Source organism: Acipenser ruthenus, chromosome 49 (genome assembly GCF_902713425.1).
Source record: "Acipenser ruthenus chromosome 49, fAciRut3.2 maternal haplotype, whole genome shotgun sequence".
Taxonomy (NCBI): domain Eukaryota; kingdom Metazoa; phylum Chordata; class Actinopteri; order Acipenseriformes; family Acipenseridae; genus Acipenser; species Acipenser ruthenus.
In genome coordinates this window covers 7,812,947-7,818,220 of record NC_081237.1, presented here as the reverse complement: position 1 = coordinate 7,818,220, position 5,274 = coordinate 7,812,947, and the positions used below count along the sequence as shown (strand labels likewise).

At 41.5% G+C, this 5,274-nt stretch overlaps 1 long non-coding RNA gene across 1 annotated transcript; it reads left to right on the top strand.

Annotated features, from left to right (window-relative positions):
* Positions 1-772: 772 nt before the first annotated feature.
* LOC117966341 (uncharacterized) lies at positions 773-5,002 on the top strand. Its single transcript, XR_009319956.1, has 3 exons — positions 773-1,853; positions 2,059-2,302; positions 3,038-5,002. It is a non-coding gene; the product is annotated as an uncharacterized LOC117966341 (long non-coding RNA).
* The last annotated feature ends 272 nt before the right edge of the window (positions 5,003-5,274 follow it).

Below are 5,274 nucleotides of genomic sequence, written 5' to 3'. Positions count from 1 at the left end.
TGTCAGTTGGAATTTTTTGTCATTTTTATTATCGGACTGACTAGAACCAGTAGAAATTCAGAACAAATTCTACTGCCGACCCCACAGCCCCCCCCCCCCCCCCCAAAGGACTGCTGCCACTAGGCCTACGAAGTTTAGCACAGGAGTTGAAGAATGAACATTACATTTTTTACTCGAGAGAAAAATCGTTTTTGTGCAGCTTCTGGCAGTACAGTAAAACCCCCCTTGTGCGTTTGAATATTAAAGGTCCTGCCCATTGTCTTGGCGTTTGAGTCACCTCATCTGAATGACAAAAATGCAGTTCTGTCAGTGGGGCAAACCGGAATACATACATTACATGTAATTAATAAGAGACGCATCATCTACCATAACTTCATTTTAACTGGGCAGAGAACCGGCACCTCGCAATTCGTGTTTTATAGTTTTGTATCCTTAATAATAATAATAATAATAATAATAATAATAATAATAATAATAATAATACATTTTGGGCGATGGCGAAAGGTATGAAGCACATTCGCAGGGTAATATCCGGCACGGTCAAGTACAATTTGACGGTGGAGATCCCTGAAGAGGACGGGACCTCGGTGTCAGTCTCGGTACGGGCGTCGGACACGGTGCGCGATCTCCGCATGAAGTTGGTGAGGAAGGGAGTCACGTCCTGGAAACACAAGTTCACGTACAAAGGCAGACAGCTGGGCGAAAACGAGGTCTTTAAACACACCGGGATTAGAAACGGAGCGCACCTTGTTCTAAGGAAAGATGGTAGTTTATTTATTTATTTATTTAATAATAATATTAATGGCTTTACCATACCTCTCTGGGCCTTGCCATGCTTAACAGTGCTTTATTACCCTTTCACTATTCTTTATGAGACTCTTTGCTATACTTCTACCATGGGTAACGTGTGTAAGAGTTTGCCAGCTACATTAATTTTATCTGGCTGCATACTTTCTTATCTTGAATAACAGGTCTGCCCAGTGCAGTTCTAGCAAGTCACGTGATTCTTACTGACAGGTAAAGGCTATTTACTGGCAATGACATTACTTTCTATGGACATTACTATCAGACAATAGTACAGTGGTTGTACTGGTTCAGTGATTCGATGGCTTTTGTTATCCTTAGTTTAATATTTGTTAATGAATATTTTTTCTTCAAATCATTTGTTAACTTGCAGCTAGGGTATTTATTCCAAAACTTATAATAAAAACATAAGAAGAACATAAGAACGTTTACAAACGAGAGGAAGCCATTCGGCCCATCTTGTTCGTTTGGTTGTTAGTAGCTTATTGATCCCAGAATCTCATCAAGCAGCTTCTTGAAGGATCCCAGGGTGTCAGCTTCAACAACATTACTGGGGAGTTGGTTCCAGACCCTCACAATTCTCTGTGTAAAAAAAGTGCCCCCTATTTTCTATTTTGAATGCCCCTTTATCTAATCTCCATTTGTAACCCTTGGTCCTTGTTTATTTTTTCAGGTCGAAAAAGTCCCCTGGGTTGACATTGTCAATACGATTTAGGATTTTGAATGCTTGAATCAGATTGCTGCGTAGTCTTCTTTGTTCAAAACTGAATAGATTACATTCTTTTAGCCTGTAATGTTATTATAAGATATGGGTGGGCCCTTAAACTAAACAGATGACTACATATATACATCAAACTGACAGTTTAAACTTTGATCATATTACTACAGGAAACTCCAATGTCTCTACTCCGGCTTTGTCTTATAACACAAAATAATGTTGTTAGTTTTTGTTTCCTGTCATTTTGTTTTTTTCTAGAAGACATCGAGGATAGCGATAAGTGACAGGACCTCCATAAACCGTGAGTCTGCATGGGGACCTTTGTGAAAAGGTAACTTTTTTTTTTTTCACGGATCTGCCAGATCCATATCACCTTCCAGCACCTTGTGGAGTCTGTGTCACAAGGCTGTGATTACCAGTCCCAGCAAAGTGGCTAAGCTGTGTATGCAGGACTGTTAAACAGATCCACTTGCCGTTGCTGTGGTTTCATAGTTTTGTTATTTATTCCAATAAAATAAAAGATGCTTCATTTATAGGTTTGGGGGCTGCCAAGAATTCCTAAAGAGGAAGAAGCGAGCAAAATGGCGTTCGGTTTCACTCAAGCACGAAGTGGACAGCTATAGAAGCCACACTATGGGTCCTGGAATCCAAACAGGCCTGTGCTACAATTCTGTTCGATAGCAGGGATGATTGAGTCACATGTCAGCCCAGTGACGTCTTCCAGTGGTTGTCAGGATGCCTACCAGAGGACCTCTCCCAAGCCACAGCCGCGGAGACAAGGTGAGATGTGGAGGCTGTTTTGTTTCCTGTCCAGCTGAGGCACAGGCAGAGGTTTCTAGGGGTGATCATTATAAAGGTGCTGACTGTGACCCGTCCATCTGTGCACTAGAAACTCCTCTCACTGCTCTCCGAACAGCAATCTCATGGGAGATGAGATCTGATTGCTTTGGGTTGGAATAGTCTAGCCCCTGTAACTCTGTGATGTTTACTACATAGGCAAACAACCAATATGGGTCTTACACAGGGGCTGGACAGAATAATAGACACTGGGGTGAACAAGAGTTTTTCAAGTTCAGAATTTAAATGAATGGTCGAATATTCTTTCGTTTTGAATATTGAAGTATTGTGCCATATTAAAAGACTAATAATACAATCTAAGGAGTAAAAATAACCCTAGTACCCAATCAAATTACAGAAACGAGACCACACTCATTTGTACAGTATAATGGGTGTTATTTATTTCAGACTTCATTTATTGATTTTTTTTTATCACTTATAAATTCTTAATGTGAACATGGTCATTTTTGACACCAAATACCTTTCCAGTTAAATAGTTACATGAAATCCCTGTAATATATAAAAGCTGCATAGTTATGTGTCTGCCTCATTGTGTCGCCATTGCCGGTAATTCTCTCATTTCTTCTGGGAAATAATTATAATGGTGTTCCAAAAGTGTGATATATGCTTTTGAGGTGTCATAACAATACAATAAAATAAAAGATGCTTCATTTATAGGTTTGGGGGCTGCAAAGAAGTCCTAGAGAGGAAGAAGCGAACAAAATGGCGTTCGGTTTCACTCAGGCACGAAGTGGACAACTATAGAAGCCGCACTAGGGGTCCTGGAATGCAAACAGGCCTGTGCTACCATTCTAAAGTGAAACCATGCCAGGTATTCACTTTGCTGTAAACCACCTAGTTGTTTTTTCAGAACACTATTAATAACAATAACATGTCATCAATTGCCACAAGCACCAGGATATACCTTCTGCACCCAGCCCTGCAAACACATTGGGAGACATGAAATATGTACAGAACTATCATCTTCTTATAGTGATTGTATCTCACTGAAAAAATGAATTCCATTGATGTCCTGTTCATCAGGGAAACGGTCTCCACCCCTTCAGGGCCTTCTTTCCTGTCAGGAACCAACCAGCTGCTTCCTTTTAATAACTGACGTGCTTTGCAGCCAGTAAGAAGACCCCACTGAGATGATACTGTTTACCAAGTGCTGTCGTTTTTTCATCTTTCAAAACTGCACATTTGAGACCTGTACAGAGAATGAAAGTGCAATACAATGATTTGATTCGCTACAACCATTTTAATGATGCGCAAGAGTGAATTCCATAAAACAACGGAGGAAACAGGGTCCAAATTCCACTTCTATGCAAGGAAAGAGCAGTGTTTTATTTTAAGCTCTGGGTGCAATTCACACAAAGCACCACAAGATGGCAGTGTAAACTCTGCTGTGGGACTTTGAAGCGCCAGCACAAGGAATCAGGCAGGACAAGCACAGACTAAACAGAACAGGGTGCTCCAGCTGCTGCAAGTTAAATGAGCTGAGAAATAAACGCTGGTTGTAAAGAGGAGGTTCTGCATTACCTAACAATGTCTTTATCGCCTATTAATCTTGAGCTGCTAATGCGCTGAGGTTGAGGTTTACTGCCTGTGCAGTTAACATGGGTTCAGTCAAGCCCCATGGAGGTCTCATTTACACCTGAATCATGAACAGGAGAGAAGCTCCTGACATGTTTACCCACAGTGGGCATGTTTTGTTTTCCTTTGTTTTTACTTGAAAGTACCTTTTATTTCACTGTTTATGCAATGTAATGCTTGTACGTTATAAGCTTCACCTGTTCTCTATCTAGTTCTTCTGTTCCCCTTAAATCAATTAAAATGGTGAAACCTAACAATTCCCTAAATGTCACCTGTGTAGGTCTCAGGTGTGCTAGGGTGCTTGCATTTTTATGAGGCTGTGTGGTCCAGTGGTTAAAGAAAAGGGCTTGTAACCAGGAGGTCCCCAGTTCAAATCCCTTCTCAGCCACTGACTCGTTGTGTGACTCTGAGCAAGTCACTTAACCTCCTTGTGCTCCGTCTTTCGGTTGAGACGTTGTTGTAAGTAACTCTGCAGCTGATGCATAGTTCACACACCTTAGTCTCTGTAAGTCGCCTTGGATAAAAGCGTCTGCTAAATAAATAAAAATGATGCCTGGTACCAGACTGACCAGCTGTTTTCTGTAAAAACGGCTTGCTCTTCATTCCTTTGTGTAATGTGCTTCACTTTGTTCTGCATAGGCTGCGATTTGATACCCATAAATTGAACCCTTTCAGGCACCCGTGTTCATTTATTTTTAAACTGGCTTGTGTTTGATCTGTTTTATAACAACTGGTAGTCCTAAAGCGAAGTGACCGTTCCGGTCGGAGAACTGCTGGTGCCATGGCAACAAGAGCAGCGCTCACGTTAAAAACCGGATGCAAAGTAGGAAAAATTATGTTTTGATACACATGAAAAAAAAAAAGTGTCACTGACAAGTACATTTCTATATTCATTGTAAATTATACAATGTATTAAAACCGCATGTTGTGGTGTTATCTGTTTTTATATCTGTACAGGCTTATTATATAATAAACTGAAATACCTGTTTACAATGTTTTGTGCTGTATTAAAAATAATATATATATATTTGAAAGAATTTTTCACAACAGTGTGTCTTACTGGCATTTCCTATCGGCGCGCAATTGGACGAGAGCTGCCCGGGTGGGGGGGGGGAGGGGGAAGGGGGGAGGGAGGGAGAGCTTGGTTGGCGAGGGTGTCCTCGGCTCACCGCGTACCAGCGACCCCTGTGGTCTGGCCTGTAAGCTGCCCAAGGCTGCGTTGTCCTCCGACGCTGTAGGTCTGGGCGGCTGCATGGTGAGTCTGCAGTGTGTAAAGAAGTGGGCGGCTGACGGCACATCTTTGGAGGACAGCGTGTGTT